The sequence below is a fragment of the Rhea americana genome, unplaced genomic scaffold (assembly GCF_003343005.1).
Source record: "Rhea americana isolate MKP2758 unplaced genomic scaffold, rheAme1 scaffold_93, whole genome shotgun sequence".
Taxonomy (NCBI): Eukaryota; Metazoa; Chordata; class Aves; order Rheiformes; family Rheidae; genus Rhea; species Rhea americana.
Window position 1 is genome coordinate 3,364,260 of NW_028187122.1, and position 8,295 is coordinate 3,372,554.

At 40.8% G+C, this 8,295-nt stretch overlaps 1 long non-coding RNA gene across 1 annotated transcript; it reads left to right on the forward strand.

Annotated features, from left to right (window-relative positions):
• On the forward strand, positions 1 to 7,630 carry LOC146584459 (uncharacterized). The gene is made up of 3 exons (XR_014898207.1): positions 1 to 102; positions 1,156 to 1,233; positions 7,501 to 7,630. It is a non-coding gene; the product is annotated as an uncharacterized LOC146584459 (long non-coding RNA).
• The last annotated feature ends 665 nt before the right edge of the window (positions 7,631 to 8,295 follow it).

Sequence of the window (8,295 nt, forward strand, 5' to 3'; positions counted from 1 at the left end):
AAAGGCACCTTTCCATTCTAATTCTGAAGCTTTACATATAGCTGTAACTACCTGCAAGGCTTTCAACAGCAAGGCCTGTTTTCCTAAGGCCAGTCATCAGAGGTTTGCTTAGCAGACTTGCTGATTACTCTACTAGCTGATGCCAAATTTGCCTTTCCTAAGCCCTTTTCTAAGCTTCACAAACTTTCTGCAAAAGTCAGGTGGGGATCCCAGCTCTGGTTTGCTTTTTGATGCTTGTCTCAAGGTTAGTATGGTGAAAATCAAAGAAGAAGGTAATGAAAATACATTTTTCTGGTAGTATGCAAGATCTGAGGAAGTAGTAGTTAATGGACAGACTAAATTCAGACTGATACATGCATGTTATCTGGCAAATGTGATTTGCAAAATTGCACCACACTGCAAGCTCAGGCTCTGGTACCTTTTGCCTGTCTGCCGACTTTGGGAGAGGAGCCCCTTGTGGAGAACTGGAACAAATCCTGAGATACCCAAAATAAGTCTTCCTTCCCACCAACCACACACTCTATAGGGGTATGTCAACTGGTCCTGGTAAAGCATCTATTTATTTAAAATTCACCTACTAGGCTATTGCATTGATTGGTATTTGGGGACAGATAATAGGTTCCTAATGTAGGAACATTAGTAGTTCCAATGTATCTGGCATTTATATGAATAAAGATACAAATCTAGCTCTGAATTTAAGTCATTTCACAATGAGCAAAAAATATGTTTATGGGAAGTACAGTGGTGTGACAGTGTGCATTTATGTTGTTCTGTGTGACATATCATGCAATAGAGAGCGGAAAAAAATAGATGCAGTAGTGGAAATAATGATTTAGAGCATTTTTAATCAGTGAATATCTAAAGGCAGAGACTTTATTGAGCGAGGAGGAGGGGAAGGAGCAGCAGCCGAGGCAGCAGCATCCCCATGCGCGTCCCACTCGGCTGCCCCGTTCGGCCAGGGGCCGGGCACGGCTCCTCGCTCCATCTCGCCCTGCAGCGCCCGCGCCAGGGCAGGGCACCGATAGCTCTGTCCTTTCCCCGCCGGTTCCTCCTGACCCCAGAGACGCTCCAGTCACCCTGCACTCTTCCCGCACACTTATGTGTTCCCAAAGCCTCAGCGATTCCCTTCTCAACTTGGTACCTATTTTACTGCAGCTCCCGGTATCTCCTCCATATGCTCCTGCTCTTGGCAGCTGTGCAAATAGAGGCAACCCCAGACCTCTTCCTAATAAGGTAACTATGATATTTTGCTTTTGATTTTAGTATGGTCAACTCATTCGTGAGCTACATACTTTGTGTGTGACATTACTTTTTTAAACATTGGTATGCTTTGTTATCGCTGTATTTTGAGAGCAAATAGACTTTACCTGTGAATTATGGCACATTGCTCGTTTTCTCAAGTAAGGCCTGGCTGCAACGAGGCTGGGCATTCCTGACCCTACAGTAACTTGGATAATATCTCTAGGCTTAATTTCCCCATACAAAAAAGTGGGAGCAATGTGGGGTGAACACTTAGAGTAAATAGTAGAGAGCCACAAACCATGGTAGACAGAAGGAGCCTTGTTGCTTGCTGAGTAAAGTAACCTCACTGGAATTAATCTCCCTTAAAATCATTATCTCTTGCTGCAATATATTATTCGTTTTAAGAACACATATATGTGTTTGAGAGGGATGATAATATAGTGAGTAGAATGAAGATAATTTTGGGCCTACAACAAATATAGCTGAGCTTTCGCCCGGGGTGACAGTGTCTTGATGCCAGAATAAAGAGATGCTGTTTTTTCTTTCACCTTCCTTTGAAAAAYTAGCTGCAAACACACAACTGCCAACTTCTGTTGGCTCAGTTAACATRCTTTTTACAAATTAGGATTTAACCTAGTCAGTGGTTAAAATAGACTTTCTTTGCTTTTATATGGTTTGTTCATATTACTCTGGATCTAGCTCAACCTACTCTCAATTATGTGTTCTTAGTTTAAGAAACAAGTTTTGAGTTTCTGGGCATCCTTTGTGATTTTTTAAAAATAGCATACCATTTACTCYCTTATGCTTAAAGGATGCTAAACCCATGACTCTTAGTCAGCTGTTGAAACCTGATAACATCAGTAAAGAATTATTCTAAAATATTATCTGGAGCAACCCCATTTTTGCTGTGAGAAATACATTGTTCTTGATCATCTCCTCTAAGATTTATGCATATTCTGCTTCTAAAAATGTCTTCTTAAATAAACAGCAAACCTYGGAATAAACTTTTGTCCAAATCTTCACGCTATTTAAGCAGAGGAGTGTTCCTATTCCCCAGAGGAATATGGGCAGGACAAGCATTATTAGCATTGCATTAGCAGAACAATTCTGGACGCTCTGCATGTGTCTCTGCCTTACTGACTTCTCTTGCTGCAACCTGAACTAATAAATGTGCAAAATAATGTGTGACTATCTGACCATATGCAATGACTCCTGATGACCCTTAGTTCCCACTCACCACTGAACATTACTTTTTTACTGTAAGCTTAGGACTGGCAGAAGTTCAGTAATAACTTTCTCTTTGATGGATGCAACAGAGGGAAGAGGAGGTACAGTCATGCCGAAGAGGCAGCAAACCCAGATAGGAAAAGGTCTTGGGAAATGTTAGTACAACATAAGCAGTGCTAATGTTTGTCACCAGCATACTCTGCTTCTAGTAATAGATTTGGTTACTTTTTCCATCCTGATAACATCAGTGCAGCCCTCATCCAGGGCCAAAGACTCCTATGGGTTTCTGTACCTAGAATTAATTTAAACTACAGTAAAAAAAAAAGGAAGACATACACCCTTACATAATATGTGTATTTGTCTGGTATTTGTTGTATTTTCTTTTTAATCCCTTCCAAAGATGGTAAAAGTTTTCAAAATTAGGATACAAGAGATTTTCTTTTGCAGAGCATTTTAAAGTTCATTGATCTTTGCTGCTCTTTTTTTGTTATTTTGCTATACCTGTTTCAGGTATAGGTGCATATTTTCCTATTTCAGGTATTATTTCATAGTATTATCTAAGCTGAAGTCCTCTGAAAATCTAGAGGCACACTTGTAGCTCACAGTCATCTTTAAAATTCAGAACTATTTAGTCAGGAGGTAAGAGCAAAATGATACACTGTCTAAAGTCTAGAATTAAAAGTCTTGGGACTGAAAACACTTCTTTCTACAGTAGGCACTGCCTTGCACTGTTTTACTTTAGATAGTGGTACAGATGAGTTAGTAATTTGAATAGTAAGAGTCCTGCCAGTTTCTCTGTATTTAATGGTGTTTTTCTGCTTAAAAAATAATAATAAAAAAAAAATTTTTCCTGGGAGGTCATTTTGTTTCTTCAGGGGAAGCTTCATGGAGAAAAAATAGGATAATATCCTAAGGCTGCAGTAATCAGTGTAATAACACYGCAGCTATCCAGCCAGCCTCAACTTTTGTAACTCCTGGATCAAAGCAAGGGGTCTGGGTATCAGAAGCATTACTGTTATTTCTCTTTACTGAGTTTGCTTTTGTCTGCCACTACTTTCTGACTGCAGTTGCCCTCCTTTCTCTTCAACAACAGCTGGTAAGGTATAGCCAGCTCTGCCTCCGTCTGGCATCCCACTTAATGCAGCCCTGGCACCTGCTGCTCGGATTACTGTTCCCTCTTTGCACTCACAAGAGTAAAGTTCCCTAAAGGAGATCTAACAGAACCAGAAAAAACGCTGGTTCAGGCAGGGCTAGACAGGGCAGGACAGTTAAGCAGGCAACACAGGACAGGCAGGGGATGGTCRGAGAGGAAAAGCTGCTTCTACATGGGAAAGCTGGGGCCGGGGAAGAGTCGAGCTCAGGGGAGCAGGAGCTCGCGAGCGCTGGCTGTAAGGTCAGGGTGCAGCAGCTCCCACACAGCACCAGGAGGGCAGGCGCGGGGTGGCCTGGGGCAAAGGAGAGGTGCACATTGCTTTGAGCACCAGAGGCGGTGTATTGCCAGTGGCGAATGGTACAGCTGAGAATCAGGCTCATTTCCCTGCCGCAAAGCTCGCGCGCCTCTGCTGCTCCCGGTGCCCGGGAGAGCTGGGCTGCTTTTGCACGGCAGGGTGCTGGGGCAGTGAGACACAGCAGTGGGAAGGCAGAAGCTGAAGCAACCAGCCAGCCTGCCCAGGGTGCTGATAGTCCAGATGAAAGGAGACTGATGCCTTCATAACTTGAAGCGTTTTGATATGGTTGGTTGTACTCAGAGTGCCTGCAGCTCCAGGCCCTTCTCTGTAAGTTACACCGTTAAGAGCATCAGATTTTCGCAAGGACAGAGAAATTGCAGAGTGGCCAGTGAAAGAGTCCAGCTTTTAAAAAGCAATCTTAGCGAGAACATTTCAACACGAAAGGTACAATATGTGCATTTCTGGCTGTATTTTAAGTGTCTATAATGGCTGAATATTTGCCCCAGTGCTGTCCTTTCCATTTCCTTCAGCATTATCCCTTTACCTCACATTAAAGTATACAAAATGGCTAGTTTAGGTAACATCACCCRTACCAACATGTTTTCTTTTCAGCATTGTAAATTATTTCCACTAAGAGCTACAAGAGGGCATTACTGGACATTGTACATGTAATTTGTATCCATCAAAATTATCTAGGACGAGGATTTTGGCCACWGAAACACAAGCACCAAATACTATTTGCTTATTTCTAACACTCCAAACAGAATCCTGAGAGTTTGCCCAGGACTGGCAAATGCTGAAGGCATTTGCTCTTGGATGGCAAAGAGCTGCTTCTGATAATTTAACCAGGAGAACTAAAAGCTCTGATCAAACTCTCAGTCAGCAGAGAAATTCCGATTGGCGTCTTTCAGAATTCAGCTCTATACTTACAGGCTGCATCCGGAGCAATCATGTTCTCAGCTTTTGTGTTTCATTTTTGTGGTGATTTGAATCTTTTTTTTTTTTTTTTTTTTTTTTGGTAGGAGATGGTATCACACCTGCATGCCTATGGTGTGGTCTAGAGCTTCTGAGTACTCCTGTGATATAAATATTGACTGATAAAACTTAGGTGAAAATTTACCATGTTGCGTAATGACCCAGCGTTGGCAGCYGCACAGCTGGTGGCTGAGACCTGCCAGGTTGCATCGTATGACGGGGCAGCACCTGAACTGTGCGCAGGTGAGCCTGGGCTTTCTGTGTCCCGAACGGGCATGTGCCACGTGGCTCTGGAAAACWTGGGCCAGCTGACCTCATGGCTGTTGCCAAAACAATTTTAACATATCGGCTGAGAAGATTAAAAATTTTCCTGTGGTTGCTAGGAATGTTTTAAAGAGCATACTTTTCTGCTACCCAAAAGCTGTCTTTTATTATTTTACTGTTCGCTGAGATTTGAAAACCTGAATACATACGTTCTTGTGAGAATGTAATGATAAYAGGGCTGGCTGTCAGTGAATGAGTCCCAGGGTGTTACCATATTTCACAGTTAGTAGGTATGAAGATAGAATCAAAGCCACTTTGTGATTTCGTTTTTGGCAATACTGCTTTCAAAAAAGTTTAAATACTTGGTTAGAGGCAAATTGAAATGCTTGCTTAAAAAGGCAGGAGAGAAGGGGAAGAATTCTTGCTCATGACATTTTTATTTTATCTAAACTGTGGAACGTTTASCTTTTTGTTTGCTAAATGTAGAAAAAGCACATCTACTTTGACTAAGAGTGGCATCTGGGAAAAAGTGTTAAAATACAGAAAACCAAGGGTAGAAAATGGTTCATTGTGCCGTAGCAGGGTTGTGTTGCATATTTTTGGAAGATGTTAGTGGCAGAATGTGTTTAAAAAAAAAAAAAAGCCTTAAGAAGAATAACTTATATGTTATTCCAATGCAGCATGCAAGTTTAGCAAGAGGTTTTTTTGTTTTTTTTTTTTTTTTTTTTTTTTTTTTTTTTGATCCAGCTGGAAAAGCAATCTCTGTTTCCTGCTACAGTAACAGTGGTGCTGCAGAGGCCCCCAGGGAGGCCCTCCGCTCTGCTGCCATCTTCTCACATGCCTGCCTTCATTGTGCAAGCGTCAGGTTACAAAAGCAAAGTTTGCACATGCTACTGAACCCTGTGAACCCTGCAGATGGAATTGCGACACTGTATTTTATGACATGCTTTGGCACTTATGGAATATTTTACTGAAAGCAGATCCTTCAGAGTACTGAAGGTTTGCTTTGTGGCTTCTCCGAACACGGAGCAAAGACTGAAACTCACTGCAGGGCTTCAGAGGTTTCTGTAACGTTGTGGTGACCTGTAGGAGCCCTGCACACGCCACCTGAGCTGGAGGGGAGGGTTTGTCATTTCAGACCTGGGAATGAAGTGAGCCTTTATTGTAAAAAGGAACGTATGTTTGAGCCTGTGATCCCTGCACTCTAGCCTCTAAAAAAAAGAAAGGAAAGCTTTCCACTGCTACCTGACCTTTGAATTTAATGATAATTGGATTTAAGTGAGTGGAAGTCGTAAGACTTTGCTAATAAGATAGCAGAAGAAATCTGTGTCATATGCAAGGTACGTAGGTGAGGTGAAGACTGATGTTAACTATGGCACCATAGTTAACATGGTTAACTCTTAAAATATTGGCTTAAAAGAGAAGCTGACAGCAGCTTGCATTTTTAAACAGGTAGTCTAAGGTGGTGTTTCGCAAAGTACAAAGCACAACCCTGTAGAGACATGAGGGTTATCCAGGATGGGCCATGAAYGGGAAGGAAACATGCAGGACTTCAGCAGGAGGTAGTAAAATTGCCAGGTTACACCATTTTGCTCTTTTTCCTGAAGCAGAAAGAACAACCTTTGGAAGTTTAAGATATCTTAGTACAGATGAAGGGAAATGGTTGTCCTGGGTTACCAGATGAGTGTTTATCAAGGCTGTGCACTGTTACAGAAACTAAATTGATAAAACCAGACAAAAAGACTTRCCTAGTGTTTCTCTTCACCTTCTCAGTTGTAAAGAAATGTACCTAGGGCGCACACAATCCATTCGAGCTCCAGTTTGACAGTATACTATCTAAAGCATATATTTAAAGCTCAGTAGGTACTAGAACACGACATTGCAAAGTTGTATCTGCCTGTATTTGGGCTATGTAGTACTTTTAGTTTAAGCWGGATACATAAAACAATGTGCAACTGTATTGGGGAAGGAAGGAGAAAAAGGGAGAATACCATTGCCTTTGCACTCCAGCTACACTAAACAAAACTAACTGTTTTTGCAAACAGCCTTTGTAGTTCTGAATTCATCATAAGAGAACCAAAGTAGTGATCCAAAAGACTAATTTCAGTGGCAAATGCAGACAAAATGAGAAAAGATTCTGCTTTTGATTATTAAGTCCTATCCTGAGGTTTTCAAYTTAGCCCATCAGACAGTTATTAATTAACATCACACTAGCATAAATATCTTTATTTAGTAAAACAGAAAAAGCAGTTAAGCAATCCCTATTTTAGATCAACATTCTAGACTTATTAGGGTAAACTTTTTGCTGAAATTCTTTAATTTATTTATTTTTAAATCTTAACAGGTGCTCAAAGAGGATGGAAACTTCTATTGAAACAGATCCAAGAGCTATATTTCATCATGCTCAAGGCAGACTTTATCAAAAAGCATCGTTTGTATTGGCGGTCTTTCAAAGACTACCCTCTAACTATGCTCAAATCAGGTTAGTTCCACAGATAACTCCTACTTTATTCTGAACATTGCTTCAAAGATTGCAATCACACAAGTTAAAAAGAAGACTTTTAAATTTTAACTGACCTTAAGTTTCTTGCTGATATATTAAGCTCATGTTACCTGTGATTGGTAAATATATATTTTTAGCCACCTGCCTATTAGTAAACAGATGGAAGCTGATCAAAAACATTCCACTCCTCTGGGTTTTGAATGCAACCATCAYAGATTTTTTTAGTAAAAAGTTACAATTACTTCACCATTGTGATTGTAAATACATTGTACCATGTATTGTAAAAAAATTCTTCTCCATTGCTTACAAAGCATTAATGCTGGTGCGTTTTAGAAAATCAACAGTCTTTTAAAGCTGGAAATGGTTTTACTCATTTTTCTTCCCTCTCTCCATAAGAAAGAGTTCTAAAAAGTAGAAATGTTTTCTTTTCCACAGGCTATGAACTACACATTTAACTGCATATTAGGTAGGCAGCCCACAGTTCAGCAAAGTGATCTTCGTCATGATGGTGCTACAGACCTCTGCCAGGCATCAGACTTGGACTTAAAAAAAGAAAAAAGAAATGGCAGTGCTTCCTTGCACTTTTTTTACAAAATAAACTTTGTGGGTGAATCCCATAAGCAGAGCACCAGTTCC